Genomic DNA, 24,522 nt, shown 5'->3' on the forward strand with positions numbered 1-24,522 from the left:
ACCAGCGGTGATTCAGTGATTGTAGTTGGTGATTACAATCTTCCCCACTTGACTTGGTCTTACGACAACGACGTAGATTCATTCCTACCAACGAACGCATCCTCTGAGCAGGAGCTCATTTTCACTGAAAACATGATTGCAAATTTGTGACGTACCTAACAGCCACGGTAGGCTACTAGACTTGGCTTTTGTGAGCAATAGCAGCGAAATTGAGTTGATCGACATGCCATTCACATTGCTACCCTGTGACCAGCACCACAAACCGTTCGTCCTACGCTTGCCAACGTCATTATCATCGGAAAATCACTTCGTAAATCCAGTAATACCTGATCCGGACAAACTACCTCCTGTTTTCACTCAGCGATGCGCGGAGGTACTCGCGTTACCGATATGCCGCATTTTCAACCTGTCTTTACTAGAAGGTACTTTCCCTAGCGCATGGAAATTGTCTGCTGTCACGCCCATCCACAAAACCGGCAACGCACACGACGTTAAAAACTACCGACCAATATCGATTCTTTGTTGTCTTGCAAAAACACTCGAATTGTTGATTCACGAAAGAATGTACGCAGCCGCTAAACCTATTATATCGCAATATCAACACGGTTTTGTTAAAAACCGCTCTACTACCACGAACCTCATGGCTTATGCTAGCATGCTCAACACCCGTTTAGAAAAACACTGCCAAGTAGACAGTGTGTACGTAGATTTTGCCAAAGCTTTTGATAAGGTGCCTCACGAGCTAACACTAAGAAAGCTAGAAAAATTAGGTTTTCCTAGTTGGCTCATCTTGTGGCTCCGCTCCTACTTACAGGACAGATCGGCCACAGTGAAATTTGATTCCGCGGAGTCAGCTCAGTTTTCAACACCTTCTGTTGTACCGCAAGGTAGCCACCTCGGCCCTTTACTCTTTATTTTGTTTGTGAACGATTTAAGCCACCGCCTGATTTCTCATCACCTCATGTACGCCGACGATTTAAAGGTTTACCGAGTCATCAGCTCATTGGTCGATCGAGCCGCTTTACAGCAAGACATCGACAATATAGTATTCTGGTGTAACCTGAATGGCATGGAGATGAACGCGACGAAGTGTAGAATAATTAGCTTCACCAGGACGCGGACGCAGCAACACTACGAGTACAGAGCGAATGGTTTCAACCTAGAACGTGTTTCCTCGACACAGGACTTAGGAGTTACCTTCAACAGTAAGCTCTGTTTCAACGAGCATATCACAGCGACAACGTGTGAAGCTTTCGCCCTACTAGGTTTCATCCGTCGAAATGCTCGCGACTTCAGCGATGTATATGCTCTCAAAACACTCTATTGCTCGATTGTGCGAAGCGTTCTTGAATACGCTGTTCAAATCTGGGCACCCCATCAAGAAGCCCAAATCACTCGCATAGAGAGGATACAACGGTGTTTTCTCCGCTTCGCACCACGACGACTACCTTGGGTTGAGCCTCGAAGATTACCACCGTATGATCAGCGATGCCGATTAATTAGACTGGAACCCTTGCATCAGAGACGCATATTTTTGCAACGCATGTTCGCTTTCGACATACTGAGCAATCGCGTCGATTGCCCTGACCTACTACAGCAGGTAAATATCTACGTGCCAGCGCATCGATCACGACCACGCTCACTGTTCTGGACAACTAGACATCGAACAGTATTCGGACAAAACCATCCACTGGAGAAATGTTTCACTCTACTAAGTAATAGCGACGCTTTTGATTTTAATATAACTAGACAACGTTTTATAGTTAGTATAAGGTATAATAACTAGTCAGTCTGTACAGCTTGAACTGGAGACGAAGTGAAATAAATAATAAATTCGAAAACTACGGAACCGTAAAATTTCACCCCCCAACATCAACCAACGCGCTTGTCGCCCCTCTGCTACTGCATCAGGCTTCTTCTTCCCCGATCACGCCCACTATGGATTGCTGAATTATTACACCACTAGTACATCGATTGCCGACCAACCGCTGCCAACTTCTTTCTCAACATCGGGATGCATGCCTGTAAGCCTTATGGAAGCCCCCAATCCTCTCGTCACAGTCGCGCACTTCCAGCCAGCGGCCAGCAGTCATCCCGTTCCTGTGTGCGAATTTGGAGAGGGGGTTTTCCAACTCATCTCCGCAGGCAAGTATGCATGCAATTTGAGCAATTCCTCTCCGGTAACATTTATCGATTACAGCAGTGCACCGTCAGCTCAGCCTCACTCATCGTCAAGTTGCCGTACCACAGACATCATCGCCGCAGCAGCACGTTCCTCCAGCAAGCTCTCCAACTCGAGGTCTGGTAAGACACAGAATCTAACAGTGTACTATCAGAACGTAAGAGGGTTACGAACAAAATTGCCTTCTGACTTGCTCCCAAAATGCCTTCTGACATGTACTTGACTCATGCTTACGCAGCCAAGAATCTTTTAAGCCGCGCTTCTGTAACCGATATCGTATTGACGTTGGGTGATTTTAATCTTCCTAATTTGAGATGGCAATCTGACGACGAGGTGAACGGCTTCATTCCCTCAAATATCTCTACCGATCATGAAAAATTTTCTTCTTGACACGATGTTCTCATGTGGTTTCCATCAAGTCAATTGTTTCGCTAACATTAATGGAATTCTTCTCGACCTCGCATTCACAAATTCACCAAAGCACCTGAACTCAATTGAACCGCCCCTGCCACTGTCACGGCTTGATCCCCTGCACACGCCATTTGTTTTACTGATTGACGTAAGCCCTGACAACTGCACCATGCTTGACGACTGTTTGGACAATTTCAATTTCGACTTCAAGGCGTGTGATTACGATCAGGTGAAACTGGCGTTCAATGAAATTAACTGGGATTCTGTACTGCAAACCGATTCAGTTAACAGCGCTTTAACTTCCTTCTATGACCAGCTCTACGTAGTTCGTAACGATCTCGTTCCACGGAAAAAAACGATTGTTCAATTCTACCTTCAACCAACCCTGGAGGACCCCTGAGCTTCGTCTTTTGCGAAACAAACTAAGAAAAGCACGCCACTGTTTCTTCCTAACGAAATCTGACAGCGACAGACTAAAACTGCACGATGTTGAAGCTTTGTATAAAACAGTTCTACAGGCCACTCACGATAATTATATATCAAAAATCCAGGCTAGTGTAAAACAGGATCCCTCACGCTTTTGGGATTTCGTGAAAAAGCGAAAATCATCTTCTCGCATTCCATCCAACGTAAACCTTAACGATGTTCAGTCCAGCTCTAATTTGGAAGCAGCAAACCTTTTCGCTCTCTACTTCGAAAGTTTTTTCAGTAAGTCATCACCAGTACCACGTCACAACCGTTTCGCCCACATTCTCTCGCAAGACATCAACCTCCCGTGCATCCAGTTTACATCAGACGAAGTGAGGATTGCCATCGATAACCTCGACTCTAAAAAAGGACCCGGAACTGATGGCATTCCACCGCTGTTCCTGAAAAAATGCTGTGCAGAACTGTCTGATCCAATTACATCATTGTTCAACCGATCGCTACGTGAAAGGACGTTCCCGGAAATCTGGAAAACTGCATCTGTCATTCCAATTTGCAAGTCCGGCAACGTCATTCTGTGCCGAACACGCATCAGTATAGGACGTGTTTGGTGATCGCTCCGATAGAATGTAAAACAAAAGACGCGCGAGCAAGTGTTGGCATTGTTTGCCTGGTCGAGTGAAGGTTCAAGGTCGCCCGACTTTGTGCAACTGTTTCGCATCGTGGCTGTTTGCTGGTGCGTAAGCCGATTTGGCTTCTAAGTGATTTGTGCTACAGCAGTGGACGAGAATCTCAACACAAAGGAGGAAAAAGAAGAAGCCAACAGTTGACAGCGAGTTGTGTCGCTGTGCTGAGTGATCACACACCCGGCTCGCTGCTGGTGGCTGTTTGGAGCTGCTGTATTGGTGCTGCTGGCTGTAACGGCTGCAGCTTCGACCGTTCGGACAACCAACCCTGCTGAAAGGAGAATTAAAGAAGTACGTGTTCTGTCGGCGCTAGTGCGCTAGATTTAGCGCGATGGATGTAGATCCCTCGCCTCCCGTGCCACCATCCCCGAACCTCTCCGACCCTGTCCCTCCTGCCAACCCTTCCTCTGTTAATTCTCCAGTCCCCCCTCACCCCAGGCTTTACCCGGACGGATCTCAGGGCAGCTTTACTGTTTTCTTTCGGCCAAAAGCAGGACCGAAATCGAAACCGTTAAACATCCTGCAGATTTCGAAAGACCTGACGGAGGAGTACAAGGCCGTGAACGAAATCTCCAAGGCCAGACCCAACAAGCTCCGTGTCGTGGTCAGCGACCTGGAACAGGCCAACGCTATTGCTCGCTCCGAGCTTTTCACACGCGAGTATCGCGTTTATATACCCGCACGAGACGTGGAGATCGACGGTGTCATAACCGATTCGAGTCTGTCGGTCGAGTGTATCTTGGCAAGCGGTTTTGGCTGCTTCAAAAATGCTTTGTGTCACGACGTAAAAGTAAAGATCATAGATTGCAAGCAATTGCGGTCTGTGTCTCTTGTCAACGGCACAAAAGTGTACACTCCGTCAGACTCGTTTCGTGTTACGTTTGCCGGATCTGCTCTCCCTAGCCACGTCTCGATCGATCGGGTTCGTCTGCCTGTGCGATTGTATGTACCCCGTGTTATGAATTGCACCAATTGCAAGCAGCTAGGCCACACAGCCGCCTACTGCTGCAATAAGGCACGATGTAGCAAGTGTGGAGAAACTCATGCGGACGATTCTTGCAGTGTAAATGCTGAAAAATGTATTCACTGCGGGGAAAATCAGCATGAGCTCTCCACATGCCCGGTGTACATGCAGCGCAGAGATAAAATCAAGCGGTCATTTAAGGAGCGTTCAAAGCGATCTTACGCTGAGATGCTGAAGAAGACCGTGACCACTTCTACCATAACATCGAACCCCTTTGATCTGTTGTCCTCTGATGAAACCGATTCTGACGATTCACCAGCGGGAACAACTTATGCCAATCCTGAGGCGTCTAGAAGGAGGAAAAATATTTCCTCTCCTAAACTTCCCCGAAAAGGTCCTAAGATTTCCCAAAGTGAAATGAAAGTTACAAACAAACCAAACAGTGCTGCGGAAAAACCGAAGCAAACTCCTCCTGGGCTTGCAAATTTAAAGTCCCAGAAGGAGTTCCCAGCACTGCCAGGAACATCTAAAACCCCAGTTGTTCCTTTTGCACTCCCAGTTGATGAAACAAACTCTGGATTAGTGAAATTTTCTGACATTGTGGACTGGATTTTTGAAACTTTCAATGTACCCGATCCAATTAAAATTTTTCTTACAGCATTCCTCCCAACAGTTAGATCATTTTTGAAGCAGTTGACTGCCCAATGACCCCTCCTTGCAGCGATTGTATCCTTCGATGCCTAATTCATGACAGTTCTACAGGCCACTCACGATAATTATATATCAAAAATCCAGGCTAGTGTAAAACAGGATCCCTCACGCTTTTGGGATTTCGTGAAAAAGCGAAAATCATCTTCTCGCATTCCATCCAACGTAAATCTTAACAATGTTCAGTCCAGCTCTAATTTGGAAGCAGCAAACCTTTTCGCTCTTTACTTCGAAAGTTTTTTCAGTAAGTCATCACCAGTACCACGTCACAACCGTTTCGCCCACATTCTCTCGCAAGACATCAACCTCCCGTGCATCCAGTTTACATCAGACGAAGTGAGGATTGCCATCGATAACCTCGACTCTAAAAAAGGACCCGGAACTGATGGCATTCCACCGCTGTTCCTGAAAAAATGCTGTGCAGAACTGTCTGATCCAATTACATCATTGTTCAACCGATCGCTACGTGAAAGGACGTTCCCGGAAATCTGGAAAACTGCATCTGTCATTCCAATTTGCAAGTCCGGCAACGTCATTCTGTGCCGAACACGCATCAGTATAGGACGTGTTTGGTGATCGCTCCGATAGAATATAAAACAAAAGACGCGCGAGCAAGTGTTGGCATTGTTTGCCTGGTCGAGTGAAGGTTCAAGGTCGCCCGCCTTTGTGCAACTGTTTCGCATCGTGGCTGTTTGCTGGTGCGTAAGCCGATTTGGCTTCTAAGTGATTTGTGCTACAGCAGTGGACGAGAATCTCAACACAAAGGAGGAAAAAGAAGAAGCCAACAGTTGACAGCGAGTTGTGTCGCTGTGCTGAGTGATCACACACCCGGCTCGCTGCTGGTGGCTGTTTGGAGCTGCTGTATTGGTGCTGCTGGCTGTAACGGCTGCAGCTTCGACCGTTCGGACAACCAACCCTGCTGAAAGGAGAATTAAAGAAGTACGTGTTCTGTCGGCGCTAGTGCGCTAGATTTAGCGCGATGGATGTCGATCCCTCGCCTCCCGTGCCACCATCCCCGAACCTCTCCGACCCTGTCCCTCCTGCCAACCCTTCCTCTGTAAATTCTCCAGTCCCCCCTCGCCCCAGGCTTTACCCGGACGGATCTCAGGGCAGCTTTACTGTTTTCTTTCGGCCAAAAGCAGGACCGAAATCGAAACCGTTAAACATCCTGCAGATTTCGAAAGACCTGACGGAGGAGTACAAGGCCGTGAACGAAATCTCCAAGGCCAGACCCAACAAGCTCCGTGTCGTGGTCAGCGACCTGGAACAGGCCAACGCTATTGCTCGCTCCGAGCTTTTCACACGCGAGTATCGCGTTTATATACCCGCACGAGACGTGGAGATCGACGGTGTCATAACCGATTCGAGTCTGTCGGTCGAGTGTATCTTGGCAAGCGGTTTTGGCTGCTTCAAAAATGCTTTGTGTCACGACGTAAAAGTAAAGATCATAGATTGCAAGCAATTGCGGTCTGTGTCTCTTGTCAACGGCACAAAAGTGTACACTCCGTCAGACTCGTTTCGTGTTACGTTTGCCGGATCTGCTCTCCCTAGCCACGTCTCGATCGATCGGGTTCGTCTGCCTGTGCGATTGTATGTACCCCGTGTTATGAATTGCACCAATTGCAAGCAGCTAGGCCACACAGCCGCCTACTGCTGCAATAAGGCACGATGTAGCAAGTGTGGAGAAACTCATGCGGACGATTCTTGCAGTGTAAATGCTGAAAAATGTTTTCACTGCGGGGAAAATCAGCATGAGCTCTCCACATGCCCGGTGTACATGCAGCGCAGAGATAAAATCAAGCGGTCATTTAAGGAGCGTTCAAAGCGATCTTACGCTGAGATGCTGAAGAAGACCGTGACCACTTCTACCATAACATCGAACCCCTTTGATCTGTTGTCCTCTGATGAAACCGATTCTGACGATTCACCAGCGGGAACAACTTATGCCAATCCTGAGGCGTCTAGAAGGAGGAAAAATATTTCCTCTCCTAAACTTCCCCGAAAAGGTCCTAAGATTTCCCAAAGTGAAATGAAAGTTACAAACAAACCAAACAGTGCTGCGGAAAAACCGAAGCAAACTCCTCCTGGGCTTGCAAATTTAAAGTCCCAGAAGGAGTTCCCAGCACTGCCAGGAACATCTAAAACCCCAGTTGTTCCTTTTGCACTCCCAGTTGATGAAACAAACTCTGGATTAGTGAAATTTTCTGACATTGTGGACTGGATTTTTGAAACTTTCAATGTACCCGATCCAATTAAAATTTTTCTTACAGCATTCCTCCCAACAGTTAGATCATTTTTGAAGCAGTTGACTGCCCAATGACCCCTCCTTGCAGCGATTGTATCCTTCGATGCCTTATTCATCTGCGTATACGAAGGATTCTATCTCTGTCTTACAGTGGAATTGTAGAAGTATTTTACCAAAAATGGATTCATTTAAAGTTTCAATAAATAGAAACAAATGCGGTGCATTTTCCCTTTGTGAAACTTGGCTTACTTCAAATATTGATCTCAACTTCCGTGATTTTAATATTATTCGCCTTGATCGAGACACCCCATATGGAGGAGTACTTTTAGGGATTAAAAAGTGCTATTCTTTCTATCGTATTAACCTCCCCTCGATTCCAGGCATCGAAGTTGTCGCATGTCAAATGACAATACAAGGTAAAGAGCTTTGTATTGCCTCAATATATATTCCTCCCAGAGCACAGGTTGGGCAACGGTTGCTCTTTGATTCAATAGAACTTCTTCCCTCGCCACGTTTGATTTTGGGAGACTTCAACTCTCATGGTGTGGCTTGGGGTTCCCCCTACAATGATAACCGCTCCTCTTTAATCTATAACCTTTGCGATGACTTCGACATGACTATTTTGAACAACGGTGAAATGACACGTATCCCGAAACCTCCAGCGCGCCCAAGCGCTTTGGATCTATCCTTATGTTCGACGTCGCTACGGTTGGATTGCACATGGAAGGTAATCCTCGATCCTCACGGTAGCGACCATCTGCCTATTCTTATTTCAATTACTAACGGTTCAACTCGCATGCGACCAATTGACATTCCGTATGACCTCACACGGAATGTCGATTGGAAGTTATACGAGGAAATGATTTCAAAAGCGGTCGAGTCGATTCAACATCACCCACCACTTGAAGAATACAACCTCCTCGCGGGCTTAATCCTCGACGCCGCGTTGCAAGTCCAAACGAAGAAATATCCCGGCGTAACGATTAAAGAACGGCCTCCCACTCCGTGGTGGGACAAAGAGTGCTCCGATGTCTACACGCAAAGATCCGACGCGTTTTTGGCCTTCCAGAAGGGAGGTATACCCGACAACTATATACGGTATTTGGAGCTTAATACCAAGCTTAAAAGCCTGGCTAAAGCAAAGAAACGCGGATATTGGCGTCGGTTCGTGAACGAGACGTCGAGGGAGACATCGATGAGCACTCTTTGGAACACAGCCCGAAGAATGCGGAATCGCGTAACGGTCAACGAAAGCGAGGAGTCTTCAAGTCGGTGGATATTTGATTTTGCCAGGAAAGTATGTCCGGACTCTGTTCCTGAGCAAAACATTGTTCGCGATACGTCTCCGGGTCACGACGCGATAGAATCACCTTTTACGATGGCAGAATTTTCAGTTGCCCTCCTGTCCTGTAACAATAACGCGCCTGGGTTAGATAGAATCAAATTCAACTTGTTGAAGAATCTACCCGGCAATGCCAAGAGGCGCTTGTTGAACTTGTTCAATAAGTTCCTGGAGCAAAACATTGTACCGCAGGATTGGAGACAAGTGAAGGTGATCGCCATCCAAAAACCAGGGAAACCAGCTTCTGATCACAACTCTTATAGGCCGATTGCAATGCTATCCTGTATCCGGAAATTGATGGAAAAAATGATACTCCGTCGTTTAGACCATTGGGTCGAATCAAATGGCCTACTATCGGATACTCAATTTGGCTTCCGCCGTGCCAAAGGGACGAATGATTGTCTTGCGTTGCTTTCAACAGATATTCAGCTGGCGTATGCTCGCAAAGAACAAATGGCGTCTGCGTTCTTGGACATTAAGGGGGCTTTTGATTCCGTTTCTATTGACATTCTTTCGGGTAAACTTCACCGACAAAGATTTTCTCCAATTTTGAACAACTTTTTGCACAATTTGCTGTCCGAAAACCACATGCATTTTACGCACGGCGATTTGGCAACTTTTCGCATTAGCTACATGGGTCTTCCCCAGGGCTCATGTTTAACCCCCTTCTTTACAACTTTTATGTAAATGACATCGACGAATGTCTGGCAAATTCATGCACGATAAGACAAATTGCAGACGACAGTGTAATCTCTGTTACAGGAGCCAAAGCTGCCGATTTGCAAGGACCATTGCAAGATACCTTGGACAATTTGTCTGCTTGGGCTTTACAGCTAGGTATCGAATTCTCTCCGGAGAAGACTGAGATAGTAGTTTTTTCTAGGAAGCATGAACCTGCTCAGCTTCAAACACAATTAATGGGTAAAACGATTTCTCAGGTTTTGGTACACAAATATCTTGGTGTCTGGTTCGACTCTAAAGGCACCTGGGGTTGTCACGTTAGGTATCTGATGAAAAATGTCAACAAAGAGTGAATTTTCTTCGTACAATAACCGGACAATGGTGGGGAGCCCACCCAGGAGACCTTATAAGGCTTTACCAAACAACGATATTGTCTGTCATTGAGTACGGGTGTTTCTGCTTCCGCTCCGCAGCAAACACACATTTGATCAAACTGGAGCGAATACAATATCGTTGTTTGCGTATCGCCTTGGGTTGCATGCAGTCGACCCATACGATGAGTTTGGAGGTCTTAGCTGGAGTACTACCATTGAAAAACCGCTTCTGGAGCCTGTCTTCTCGCATTCTTATCAAATGTGAGGTCTTGAACTGTCCTGTGATTGAAAATTTTGAAAGGTTAATCGAACTTAATTCTCAAACCCGTTTTATGACATTGTATTTCAATCACATGTCCCATAATATTAACCCTTCTTCGAATATTCCAAATCGTGTCGACTTATCAAATACTTCTGATTCTACTGTGTTTTTCGATACATCCATGATAGAAGAAACTCGTGGAATCCCGGATCATTTACGCGTGCAGCAGATCCCCAAAATTTTTTCCAATAAATATCGAAACATCAACTGCGACAATATGTTCTACGGATCACTTCTTGATGGGTCCACTGGCTTCGGTATTTTCAATAACAATTTAACCGTCTCCCATAAGCTTGATAATCCTGCTTCTGTTTACGTCGCAGAATTGGCTGCAATTCAGTACACCCTAGGGATTATCGAAAAAATGCCCACAGACCATTATTTCATCTTTACGGACAGTCTCAGTTCCATTGAGGCTCTCCGATCGATGAAAGATGTTAAGCACTCTCCGTATTTCCTGGGGAAAATACGGGAACATCTGAGTGCTTTATCCGAAAAATCGTTTCAGATTACCTTAGCGTGGGTCCCTTCTCACTGCTCGATACCGGGTAATGAGAAAGCGGACTCTTTGGCTAAGGTGGGCGCAACAAACGGTGGAATTTATGAAAGACCAATTGCCTTTAATGAATTTTTCTCATTTGTACGTCAGAATACGATCATCAGTTGGCAAAATGCTTGGACCAGAGGGGAACTGGGAAGGTGGTTACATTCCATAATCCCCAAGGCGTCGACGAACCCGTGGTTCAAGGGATTGGATGTAGGTCGGGATTTCATTTGCGTGATGTCCCGGCTTATGTCCAATCACTATAGATTTGACGCGCATCTCCGTCGTGTTGGGCTCGGGGAGAGTGGTATCTGTGCCTGTGGTGAAGGTTATCACGACATAGAGCACGTTGTTTGGTCATGCCCTGTACACCGTGACGCCAGGTCTAAATTAATAGCTTCCCTGCAGGCCGAAAGTAGGCAGCCGGCTGTTCCTGTTCGTGATGTCTTGGCGAGCCGTGACCTATCCTACATGTCCCTTATATACGTTTTCCTGAAATCCATCCACGCCCCAGTTTAATCCTATTCCCTTCCGCCTACATCCAACCAAACGACAAGAACACGTTAAGACCCCGGATCCGGAAACAACAACTAGACCCGCACGATACTCTCAGGTCCCGAGGGAGACAACCCAATATGCCAGTCCGTAATATCTTGGCCCAGCAGCGGAACATGTGCTTACCTATGGCAATGAAAACCATCATACAGTAAACCAGTGCTTTTAATGCAAAATATTATAGCTTTAAGTTACATTTAGTTTCAGCTCGTTGTCGGCAGCGAGGATAAAAAATTTGCTTTTAGTTATTAAGATACTTTAGAAAGTAAGCTACCAGATATAATTGGCGCCGTTAAACATTAAATTGTATTTGTGCCGTGTCAAATAAATTGTAGATGAACAAAAAAAAAGAAGTCCGGCAACGTAAATCGAGTAACAAACTACCGTGGTGTTTCCATTTTATGTTGTTTGGGCAAAGTCTTCGAGAAACTTGTGCACAACGTGCTATATACGGCATCAGCACCTCTCATCTCCGACAGCCAGCACGGTTTTAGGAGACATCGGTCAACTACAACAAACTTGATGTGCTATGTTACCACACTATCACGGGAAATGGAAATGAGGAGACAAATCGACGCGGTGTACATTGATTTTGCGAAAGCATTCGATACCGTCCCTCACTACCATATCATCGAAAAAATGAAGCATATTGGCTTTCCAGAATGGATTTCGGACTGGATTTTGTCATATTCATCTGGCCGCACCTCATATGTTGTAGTAAACTCAGCTCGATCCCGCTCATTTGTATCACGTCTGGCGTGCCCCAGGGTAGTGTTCTTGGACCGCTGCTATTCAACATCTATGTGAATGATCTGTACCTACTCATATCCTCTTTCAAACTCTCTTTCGCCGATGACCTGAAAATATTTCGTGTAGTTGCGTCTACGGGTGACCACACTGCCCTTCAGGAAGACATCAACATTTTGCTGATTTGGTGCGATGATAACGGAATGCGTGTCAACGATACTAAATGCAAAATTATATCATTTACACGCTCTACCAATCCAGTTTATCACCGGTACAGTATAGGAGCTGAAGCGCTCCAACGTGTCTCGTCTATCTGCGATCTCGGTGTGACGATTGACAAAGAGCTTAACTTCAATGACCATATCGGGATTATGACTGCCAAATCTTTTTCTGTTCTGGGATTTATTCGTCGTCACGCTTCTGAATTCACGGACATTTTTGCTATTTAGTCACTCTATTGCACGTTGGTCCGCAGCATTCTGGAGTACGCTTCGCCTGTTTGGTCCCCGCACTGCCTAGGACAAAACCTCGCAGTTGAACGCGTGCAGAAGAAATTTGTACGGTTTGCTTTACGGTCACTCCCTTGGAGCGACCCAGTGGAGCTCCCTCCTTACCTTGATAGATGTCAGCATATATGTTTAGAATCGCTGTCAGTCAGACGTGCTAAAGCGCAGCGTCTCTTCGTTTTTGATGTGCTTCAAGGAGTAATTGATTGCCCTGCGTTACTCGAGCTAATGCCGATAAATGTCCCTCCTCGTCGTTTCCGGAACTATACTCTTCTGGCTACCCGCTACCACAGAACCAACTATGGATACAACAATCCCTTGGAGAGATGTATTCGCTTGTTCAACGATGTGTACGACAAATTCGATTTCAACATGTCTAGAAATGTTTTTAAAGACCGCACTAGTAGATTAGTTTAGTTGTTAGAATAATATAGAATAAGTACAGTCTTTGAGATATTTTGTCGAAGATGGTGATGTTAAATAAAATAATTTGAAAAACATGCAGATCGCTGTGATCCAATCCCAAACTGGTGAGGAAAAAACATCGTCTAAGCGACAAGTTAAACAACAATCTTAGCAACAAGGAATGCCATCCGGCTCAGGAGCAAACGAAGACCAGAATTTGAAATGACATCTTTATCACAAGTAAACAACTGTATAAACTTACAACCAAATCGGAAATGACCGGTTCGAATTTAGTCATGGAGTAGCGCGGAATGGTTTGTATTGGTATTAAATGCTTCTACACTTCAAGACTCAACCTAACAAGTATGTGCAACTGTTTTCAACACCTCATAAATCAATTTTAACCGAAAACTATCAATTCGCAATTTCAACTATTTACACAGTTCAACATACGTACACTTGAATCATCAACGGAATGCTCTTTCATTCTATCCAACGACTGACAAAACGATTTATGTGCCACCCTGTCTAAACCGGCATGCAGAGCAGGTACACGAAAAGCATTCCTACCTGCATCCTGCCTAGAAACTTCACCGCCACAGTAGGAGAAGATGCCGGCGGTATAATATTGCTATCACAAACTCTCACCTATCCTCATTCAATAAGCTTTTCAAGCAGCTGGTTCCTGACCGCCCGCACCGCCGCGCCGTGGCTACTTTCACCGCATCTTTTCGGCTTCCAAAATAGCCTCAGCCAAATTTATCTTCGATCTGTAAGCTGAAGGTATCTGGAAAAATCAAACACCTGCTTCGCCCCGGGCTTTCATTGGGAGTCCTCTTTCATGTGGCAGCAGTTTGTCGAGACGCTCGAGCATCGTTCAACGTAGTGATTTGGTCGTACCGGGCGCTGCGCCAGCCGCGGTGGGTCTGCGGTATTTTTAGTACCAGTTCACTCTAGAATTCTTTTTCGTTCAAATCTATCACATTATCCTATTAATACTTAATTAAAACAAATGAACCTACTTCTGAAATTAGGGTTATTTTGGAGTAGGAAATAAAAAATTCAAATGACATTTGAATAAAATTTGGAACCGTATCAACTTTTAAGGTCAAAACGGTCCAAGGAAGCTAAGGTTAGCTATAATCGCTAAATTACTAGAAGCAGCAAAAAAATCAAAGCAAAAAAATAAATCTCGAAACGACCAAGAACACTCCAAAGGTCTGTGAATGTGATAAATAAACCGATTTTAAATTAGGTACACAATTATAAATTATAAATGAAGGTTAGATTTGCTGAGAGACCCTTTTAAAGGTAATGATGAATCAACAATGGCCCTAACGTGAGCTCACAGCACACTTTTACAAAGCCATTACTCGAAAGAATAGAACCCATTTGCTGTTTTTCGTTGGGGCATATATAAAATGCACAAAATTATTCGAAATATGTTAGCGATCGAATCGAATAGTTATAAATATATCTTTTCCCAGGTCACCATTTGATTAATTTTTTTTTCGAAAAATCTTCAGCACCAACCCCACTCAAATCGATTTCGTTTGCTACCGTGTCTCGTCTGCTGGTTGCCTCTGGAAAGTGTAATCGTATCACGTTCCCTTTTTATTGCTTCCTTTCTCGGGATCTGCTTCACCAGCAATTTTCTCTCTATTAAAATGGCATTTCGATTTTGAAACAACTCTATTGGATGTCTTTTTCGTTGTTTTCCTTCCCCCAGGCTGGCGATAGCAACAGAGCAAATAAAATTGGAGATGCCGTGAAGGTGAAAGTACCGAGCCGGGTCAGTTCAGATCTTATGCAGTTCTGTGCATCGTGTTTCGTTGTTCTACTTTTTGTTTAAGAAGTGTTTAACGGACTAAATAGTTGGAAAGATAATGTTTTCTCTTTGGAAATTCAAATAAACTATTCATGGAATGATTTTTTTTTACACAAATGTTCAATTTTATATGATAAAACTGTCAAGAATGCAAGTATTTAACGTGTAACGGTGCTTCATAACACACCCAAAAACTTTGGCCAAAATAAGGGTTAATTTGCAATTGTTTGCTTTAACTGCCAATTAGGATCTAAAACTTATAAAACCGTTTCTGCTTAACCGGTTCAACTACAGTGAAGCAGTTAAAATGAAACGCTTCTAAGAGCAAACCATCATTACGAACTACTATTCCTGTATAACCCACAAATGCAACTTTGCCCCAGGCAAGACCAATAAAAGTAAACACTCTATCGCTCCAACAACCGCAGATTTAATTGCTATCAGCTCAAATTTAATTTTGCAGCCCATTTCCTTTATGGCCCCAATGGATCCTTTAATTTGATTGTTTTTGCCCCCAAATACTTTTCCTTTCGTATTGACCTACCTTCGCTCACTCACTACTCTCAATGAATCAGTCGTCGACAATGAACACAGCAGGACGGTCGGTCCATTCGTTGCCTTCCTTCCTAGCCGCTCGGTTCGATCCGGATGTATACAATCATTCTTTGAGTATCTCGAGCAGTACTGGGTGGCAGGGCAGACACGTATCTAGAAATAAACACAAAAGGAAAATGATAATTCCTCTCAAAACAGACATCTGGGCAGGGCGAAGTTGATACCAATTTGATTACAGCAAGGTAGGGAAGTTCATGTTTTACGGTTATTTTGATGAATGCTAATGAATAACAATGAATTGATATTAAACTTCGAGATGCCAGGAAGGGGCCATAACAACTCAGAGTGGAATTTTATAACAGTGAACATTTGAAGGGCTGTCGAGAAGTAACGCATTTCTTCCAGCAAAGCTTGTGTTAAATTTTAGAGGCATTGACCCAGAGAAAGAAATTATCATATTTTATCTGTTCGTGGATACTGAAGATACATCGTTGCAAAAATAAATTACGAATTCTCCGAATTACTTTCTTTTTATAACAAGTGCATTGCAAAAATAATCAAGCTTCCATATTTAGTATGTAGCACCGAAGAAAAGATATCCCCAAAACTCATCTCTCTGAGTAGAATTTTGTACATAAACAGCGTTGAAACGGTAACAAACGAATTTTAACAAAAAGTTAAGGCATTACATTTCTGTTATCCACGCATCATGGCATGTTGTAACTTTTCTGAGCAGAATAACTATTTACAGATTAAGCATAAAAAAATACCAAATACCAAACTTTAAATTGTGCCGTTCAAACTGAACCGTCAAAAGTTTCAAGTTTAAAGAAATTAAACGGTAATCGTTCTACCCAAAACAAACATCCTCGCCGATTCCAACCCCTCAACGCCCTGAAACACATTGTTACATACATGCAGTCTGCCGTAAAAGACTCGAGCGTCGTGTAGCACTTCTTGCTCAGTGCGCTCTCTTGCCACTTGTCTGGCGAGAAAATTGATTCTGGAAATCTTATGCATACTTCACCGCCAGCAATCGGTACTAAGTGTTATATGCTTCCTTCCCATGGGTAACCGCTAAAGTTGTTCGTACAACAAATACTGCTCCTTGAACTTTCCTGTTGTCTTAAGATTTCCGCTAGCAAGCTTACTGCTAACCCTCTCCGGTAAAGCAGGCGAGTGGCTCGAAGGCCAGAAGAACCCAGCACCAGCAATAAAATTTCTATTTGTAATTTAATTTGTACTCTGCCAAAAGGAAATTAAACGCAAGTTCGGGGTAATGTTTTCCGGTTGCTGTTTCTAATGGGTATCCATGCCCGGAGAGGTTTCCTTCCTGGCAGGCCACTTTCAGCTCGGACTCGGACTCGATGGTTAACTACTCCACACGGTCCAGTTTGCGATCTGCTTTGGAAAAAGGGTTCAGCAAAGAAACCACCACAGCAGCCAACATTTGGAAGCATTCGTTTACTAATTAACTGGCTCTGCTGTATAAACTTCAGCACTGCACAAATCTGCTGTACATTGAATCTTTTCCTTTTCCTGCTGTTGAGACTGCAAAGGCAGGACACTTAGTTTTGTATTCATGCTGGCCAGAAACAAATGGGAATGCGCTCCATGAATGATGAACAGAGCGGTTTTTGTTAATGTTTCAATCCTTTCGAAGATGGAACAGAATCTTAGCTCCTATTGAATGAGATTTCTTGACTTTAAGGTACAAATCTTGAAAAAATATACCAGGTTTTTTAAATAAAGAAGACTTTGGCAACTACACAGTAAAATAATTTAAATATTACATGTCACGTACTTCATTCTATCATTCAAATTTCAGTTGCTTCTGGCGTAAACCACAATGCTGTTTCAAAATTGTCATTTAAATTTAGAATATGATTGAACATAAATTTTGGCACTTTTTTCTAACTGTCTACTATTTCAAATAACAGACAACAAGATGTGAGTAAATTTCGGTTCTGTCAAAGTTAAATCACTAGTTTATATTACCAAGCGTGCGTTTTGCGTTGAATAAGTGGAGGCGCATTGTATTATGTAATGAAGTTTTGTATTTTGTACATCTTCGCATGAGACTTCGTTCACAAATTACGCAACGCATGATGGTGGATACGGGGGTTGAGTCTGCGTCAATATTGTCACATAGGAGAATGAAGTCTATATTTCTTTAAAATTTCTAATGAGTCTTTTCTCGCAATAACAATCACAAAATATTCCGATTTGAATTATTCTCTTTCAAAACGGTTTGCATTGGTTCACTGGTTAAAATATTTAGAATAGGTACAAATATTTTGAAAAATGTTTAAATCAGAAATTCAAAAAAAATCTTTCACAGAAAATTTGATTTTTACTTCTCCATCCTAGAATTTTTTGTAAAACTTACATAAAAACTGCAGGGTTCTTTAAAAAATAAAAATAAAATCAACTCTTTTCTTAAATTGAGATTTAGTGTCAAAAATGTTGGATAAAATTTTTGCGTATTTTCAGGTCAGTAGGCGTGATTTGGAACTTCATGCTTTAAGGTTAATTCCTTTTTCAGTCTTCAAGATATCTGCACCCATGTAGAATACTTTAATATTTTCTTATACTGTTGAAAACTGATTGACCAAGCGCGCATTTTGCTTTGAATTAATGGAGGCGCATTGTATTATGTAATAACCTTTCGTAAATTTCCGCATAATATCACCGAACCTTTCTTCAATCGACTAATTTTCTTTGAAATCGGTATGTATTGGTTTACAGTTTTCGAAATGAATTTTACGAATAAATAGTCTCGTGTTAGTGATAAAACAATTCCTTTTTTCCTTTTTTTTTAAATATTCCTTTTTTTTTCAAATATTCTGGTAAGCTTCATTATAAGACTTAGAATAGACATGCGTTATTTTTCAGCGCATACTCTATAATACAGGGAAACCAGCTTGAAACCACAGTTAGATACACTGCATTGTGGTATAATCAACAGTGTATCATTCTACACTGGTCGACAAAAGTAAAAAAATATGTTGCCCTAAAGCTCAAACAAGTTGCCATTATAAAATTATAACTTTTCACAATTCCTGTGAATTTTGGTGCTCCTAGTGTATGTAGAAGTGCGTCAAAGTGCGGCACAGTAATTGCTCGCCAGGTTCGTTGCTTCTACGTTGGCTTATGGGAAAACTCAGTTAAAACACGAAGTGCCCTGTCAGTCGTTAACGTTCAGGGTTAGATAGGTCTTGTTTTCCATCACGTCGCGATTCACCAGGAAAATCGACTTGACCATCTTATCCAGGCACCGCTGCTGCGTCATTGCCTGCTATTCCGAGACCAGTGGACGGGACTGCCGCTTCTTGACAAATATGTCCTTGTTCGCCAGGTACTTTTTCACTGTTTGGGCGGTTGCACCGACCGCTCGAACAAGCAAACGCAGCGATGTAACCACTTTTCCCTCGGTCTTCCACTCAAGCATCCCTCGGAGTTTCTTGTCGCTCAGCGTCGTCGGCCATCCGAAACCGGGCTTTCAGATTGCTATCCAATAGTGCCAAGATATTGTAAATGCCAGGCGTATCCGGCGTCCACAAAATGCCGCACTATGTCGATTTTCGAAGCGGTGGGGTAGCGTTTTTTGAACGCGCACACTTCTGAACGGAGTAGCTTCACTGGTTTTGCTAGAGCACAGCAAAGCAAAGCCTTGGTGCTACATTCCGATTCGAAATTTTACGTTCGGTTTTTTATACACAGACTTCGCAGCCGACTGTTTAGTGAACAGGACAGTTGCGGGGCTAGCGCTACGATCCTACTGACCCTAACAGTCTCTCCCGACCGGAGACTCGAACCTACGACGACTGGCTTGTTAGGCCAGCATCGTACCTTGAGACCATCTGGGAGAATTTCGCTAGAGCACGGCTGTCAAATTTTTCCTTCTGACTCATTGGTTACTATGATTGATAATGCATGGGTAGTTTCGTCAGTACGTGTGAAGGTGAATCCATGACAAATCGGCAATTTTTGTCGACTTTTTTAAACGAAAACGTTATTTTTTTTATTATTTGTAGAATTAAAACAATTTAAAATATCCATGGGGGAAGGGGGTTTATCCAAATTACTTATGAATGCTTACGTGTTCACCCACCTACCTTGGAAACTACTGCACCATACGAATGCTTATAATTTATTATATAAAATATTTCGGGTCGTGTCTTTTAAAACAAGAAATATGTGAAAATAATATATATGAATCATACAGAAAATTACCATATATGCAAAAGATACTGTATTCATTCCTTTAATAATGATAGATCAGTTTAAGATTTTCTATGAAGCATATTCTCATGTGTTACACCAATTTCAGCTAGGTTAGAATTAACGAACGGTCAGGTCGAAAAAGTTTTGATAATTTCTGTATAATTTTTGTTTATGACGACATATATATCTGATTTTAACATATTTTATTTAAAAAAATATAAGCATTCGTAAGAGTTTTTGAAAAAGGAGAGTAAGACTTGCTCAATAATCGATTTTTTTTGAAAAAAAAATCCTATATGGCGTTCAAATTCAATATGGCGACAACCAAGTTGGATATTTAAAAAAAAGTCTTTTCTTTCCCCAGTTTTGAATTATTTGGTGGTTCAAGTACTACAATAGGGAAACTCAAGAGTTAGAGCAATTCAGGTGTTCGACATAAAACCAGGGATCCGAAAAAATCATTTTCAGTTTACGAGGGGCTTATCAATTCGATTACTCTACTGCAGTTTCTTCACTTAATCAACATAGACTTTCAAACAAACATAACTAATAATATAGGCCGGTCTCGACGGAAATGGCCGGAATGTGTTTTTTTTCGTATTATGACCCTTTAAATCTCAACAAAACATGTTTTTCATACTCTGAAATCCTGGAACTTTCCATAAATTGTGTGTCATAGTTTCAAGAAAGAAAGAAAAAATTCAACTTTTTTATCTGTTGTTCAAACGTGGTGCTTGATCTGTTTTTGGGTAAACAACATCAAAAGATTCAGTTTACTTATCTGTGTATAATGTTTTTTTAAATCGGAGCAAATTGAGGTTGAAATCATTTGGAATGAAATCGATCAATACAATTCGAATGTCCCATATAGTAATCATTGATACGGTTTTAATTAGACTTACTGAATTGCATTGTATCGAGCAGCTGAACTAAACTTTTCTTTTATTCGTTACACATTTTTTTGCAAAAATAAATGACCATACGCACACTTTTTTTTGAGTTGATGGAGACGCACTATTATATGTTTTGTTAATTTTCGTACAACGTCACTAAAATCTCATTTCCCAATCCGGATCTTTTCTCTAGTAATTCAACGTTTATATGGCTGTCGTTCTAGTGTCACAAATACAAATATTTAATTTAATAATAATACAGTGAAATTTCTATTTTACAACGGTCAAAAAACACTCCGGTAAATCTAGCGGAACTTTAAATTCGAAAAAAAGATGGAGTTTACTATTTTTTGTTGCATAGCAGTGGAATCTAACGAGAAATACTAAAATTTACCCTTCCACGAAGTCCACAGCTTCGTTGGATTCACGGGAGGATGTTTTTTTGACCGTGATAAAATCGAAATTCCACTGTAACAACAATAATAATAAGCTGGTGTTAGAAACCAAATTTCAACTAAAATAACAAGCTATATTTAATTTACATAAAACCGTATGTACGTCATTGACAAATCCCGCAGAGCGTACAGAATAATGTCGGCGGAAAATTCGCCTAAATAATCACAAGCCACATATAAAAAGTTTATATGAGGAGCTCTTCAGTTTAAATTTATTTACGGAAAATATGCTACAATTTGAAATGCACAAACTTATTCGTACAGAAGAAAAACTAAGATTTTTTTTAAGAGTCGTAATTCTACACATAACTGTTAATATTATTACAGCTTGCCTACTACGCATAAAAAAAAACATAAGAAAAAAATAGAAACTTGTAGCTAGATTTAAACTGCAAAGAATAGGTCAACGCGTGGTTCTTTTTACAAAATTTCTTTTGATAATAGTTTTGCAGCTTTAGTTTACCCTGTATCAATCATGTAATAACTACATTGTTACATACAAATCAGTTTTTATACTAAACAAAAGTTATGAAATCGGTCGAAAAACGCATAATGAATCCAAGGCCCGAAGGGCCGAACCGTATATACCATTCGACTCAGCTTGACGAATCGAGCAATGTCTGCTCGTGTGTATGTGTGTGTATATGTGTTGTCTGTACGTATATGCCGCAAAATACTAACGCACCTTTCTTACAGAACGCAATATCCGATTTTGATGATCTCATACGCAAACGAAAGCTACTGCACTCCCCCAGAATGCTACCTAGTGGATTTTTGATTAGTGGCTTAGATTTTAAAATACTCATCAAAGACTATTTTTCATATGAAACATTTAACTTTTAAGGCAAAACGAATGGCATTGAGGGCCATGTGTTGTATACCAATCAACTCAGATCGACAAACTGAACAATTTCTGTGTGTATGTGTGTGTGTGCCTGTATGTATGTATGTATGTATGTATGTGTAAATATGTTGTTTATATGTGTAGTATATCAAAATCGAACCAAAAAAAAAAAATAACAAATGAAAATCAGAACGCATATCGATTTTAATGTTCGCTTGCTCAAATGAAAGCCCTAGAGCTTTTTGAAAATCATACTGAGTCCAATTGTTATTGGTTACTTGAATTGTAGTATATTTTAGACATGGGATATTTTACTTTTTAAATAATTTCTCTTTCTCTCTATCCCTGCTTTTACTTCTTCTCAATCTCTCTATTTCTCTCGTATAGCTATTTATTTCTCAAAGGAAATCAACAATAATCGACAACTTTGCATAATTTTTACACTCTTCGTAGTGCGTCTTAACTGGTGTAAATAAATTACCCTAGGGCTTTTTGAATTTGAATTAAATTTTAGAGGCAACTGCAATGCTTACTTAGCTCCTTTTCCCGCTTGCGAAGCTTCCGTCCTCACTTCCTTTAAAATATATATTAAATTGTACGCTGACCTTAGATTTGCGAAGAATAAGAAACTTTTACAGCTTCCGGGAGCCGAGCATTGTAGCAAAGTTTGATCCGACAGTGTTACGCTATTTTGTTTGCAATGCCACGTTTTGAACAGCTGAAAAAAATTCAGTTGAACACTTATTCTATGTTTCAAATTCGGTTCAAAATATCCTTTTCGCTTCAAACCTGGATTTTGGGAAATTGATAAACGAGAACTGCATTGAACTAACATCCATATTTGCTGTTCTAGTATGAAAACAGCATCATTGTTATCCATTACTGTTTTCCCAGGTTCGATTATTTCAAAAAAATTTTAGCTGCTTTTAGCCAGCATTTAAAAATTAGTTTGTGATCGGAAAAATAAAATTCAAATACTCCAGTGATAACATTCATAATATTGGCGAAAACCGCGTTAAGCTGTGATTCAATGATCGTCTTTGGTTCACCCTCTGAAAACTATCTTTTTAATTCATTTATTTCATTATTGAAATTGGACTTACGTTGGTAAACGTTTTTTGATTTACTGGCCTAATAAGTATATAATAATAGTTAGTATAATAAAGGTTTCTCCACCACTAGGTAGAATAATTCTGGTTTTTCTCTGAAATTGCCTGTCATCAATTTGCTTATCGTCTTGGTCTAATCAAAACTGTCGCCACTAAGCATCATTTTTATTTCAATTATAGTGAATAATAATTTCAACGAAAGTACCGAAAATTTATACTGCAAGAGTGTAAACTACGTAAATATTAACTGACAATTTCAAGCTCTGTCAAAATAAAAACAAATGCTGGAAAAACTATAATTAACCTTTTACAATCTATTACAAATAAAGTTACGAAGAGGAACATTGAAGCTCCAATGTAACTTTTATTTCAATTAAACATCATTAGTAGAAGTATGAATAAATTATATTTGACAAACAATTTGTAATGCGTAAAACGTTAAACACCGCTTTACCTAGAAACCTTCAATCCAAAACAATATCCAAATTAAAATTTGCTATTATAAAAACAAACCAGATATTTATACTTATTCCATAACAAAAAACAAAATGCTTAACGAAATTGAGAAATCTTTTTTCAGTCGAAAATACATAAGGATTTTTTTAATGAGATAGAACAACACGTTTTTTGTCACCTAAGTATTGCTTCTAATTTGTATAAACTATAGCAAAAGATTTCACAATAAGACAAAAAATCTGTCGATATTGCAATCTTGTAAAGTCAAATCAACAGTTATATACTTCTAATGCCAAAATTGGGTCCTTGTGATGATTTTTTTAGGCAATAAAAATTGTCTATTGGAGTATAGTTATTTCAGAATTTTTATGCACCACAAATATGGCAACAAATAGAACTAAACGTAATTTCATTATTCGATTTTAACTAAACCAGAACTAGATGATATTCAATTCCATCCAATCAAGATTTGAACTCTATTGATTTGAGAAATAGTCATAGTCATGCAATTTTGTACGCTCAAAATTTGAATTGAATAACAAGGCTGATGATAACCAAAATTTCTGAAATGAACTATTGGTGTCATTCAACTATAGAAAAATAGTTTGCTATACGAGTTATAATTTGGAAACAAACTCTAGAGAACAATCACCGAACCATTCTTACTTCATTAAACCAATTATTCACTTCTGATGGGAGAAAAAAGTAGCTGTAGTATTTCACATTATCTTACAAATTCTAAAACATAGAGCCGTCAGCAACAGTCTTTCACAACAACATATCAAAGCGTAATTTGTTTACGTTGCACTTGTTCGTCGTTGTTTCCTTGTCGGCATTCATCCGCTCGGATCCAAAAGTCAGCTGCAGCTGGCGCACTGAAAGGTTAGCAGCGTGTTTCTGTTCAGCACGCAACGCAGCACCTTTGCCTCCGCTCGGAAGTATAGAGGCAAATAGGTGAAACAATGAGCTATCAGCACCGTCATCCCGTGGCACTATTGGAGGCGACAGATATCTCAGCAATGCGCTCAGGCAAAGAATTGCAGCTTATGCTAACAAC

The 24,522-nt window shown here is 41.3% G+C and overlaps 1 protein-coding gene across 3 annotated transcripts in view; it reads right to left on the reverse strand.

Annotated features, from left to right (window-relative positions):
- LOC129732813 (protein amalgam) overlaps window positions 1-24,522 on the reverse strand; it is a 318,420-nt gene that overhangs the window by 130,813 nt on the left and 163,085 nt on the right. For all 3 annotated transcript variants that reach the window (XM_055694085.1, XM_055694087.1, XM_055694088.1), the window contains one exon: window positions 15,471-15,634. The gene's annotated coding sequence lies outside the window, so the exon portion shown is untranslated. The remainder of the gene's footprint in view (window positions 1-15,470; window positions 15,635-24,522) is intronic.

Source organism: Wyeomyia smithii, chromosome 3, assembly GCF_029784165.1.
Source record: "Wyeomyia smithii strain HCP4-BCI-WySm-NY-G18 chromosome 3, ASM2978416v1, whole genome shotgun sequence".
Lineage (NCBI taxonomy): Eukaryota > Metazoa > Arthropoda > Insecta > Diptera > Culicidae > Wyeomyia > Wyeomyia smithii.